This window comes from Tupaia chinensis, unplaced genomic scaffold (genome assembly GCF_000334495.1).
Source record: "Tupaia chinensis unplaced genomic scaffold, TupChi_1.0 Scaffold000451_2, whole genome shotgun sequence".
Taxonomy (NCBI): Eukaryota; Metazoa; Chordata; class Mammalia; order Scandentia; family Tupaiidae; genus Tupaia; species Tupaia belangeri.
In genome coordinates, this window is record NW_006159958.1 from 2,775,758 (window position 1) to 2,776,062 (window position 305).

General features: G+C 73.1%; 1 long non-coding RNA gene across 1 annotated transcript in view; it reads left to right on the top strand.

The window, feature by feature from the left end:
- The first annotated feature begins 132 nt into the window (after positions 1-132).
- LOC102481852 (uncharacterized) overlaps positions 133-305 on the top strand; it is a 9,730-nt gene continuing 9,557 nt past the window's right edge. The window contains exon 1 of the long non-coding RNA XR_335556.1: positions 133-183. This is a non-coding gene — a long non-coding RNA (uncharacterized LOC102481852). The remainder of the gene's footprint in view (positions 184-305) is intronic.

Below are 305 nucleotides of genomic sequence, written 5' to 3' on the forward strand. Positions count from 1 at the left end.
GGTCGCCGAGTGGGCCCGGAGTCCCCGCCCGCAAGTCCCCACACCCGGCGGCGCGTTCGGATTCGGTTCCCGTCACAGAGGGAGTGTTGAGTCAGAATGTCTTAACGGCCCCGCCCCGGGACACGCTGGTGACCGCATGGCCCCCCCCCGCCGCAGAAGACCCAGCCCTTTTCCTGGGCTCCGGTACCGTGTACTCCTCCTCCTTTCCCTTCCCGGGCGGCCTGCGGTCCCGGTACTCGCCTGGCGTGGAGTCCCCGGGCCGAGCGGCGGGGGCCCACGCGCCCCCCGCGCCTCCCCCAGGTACG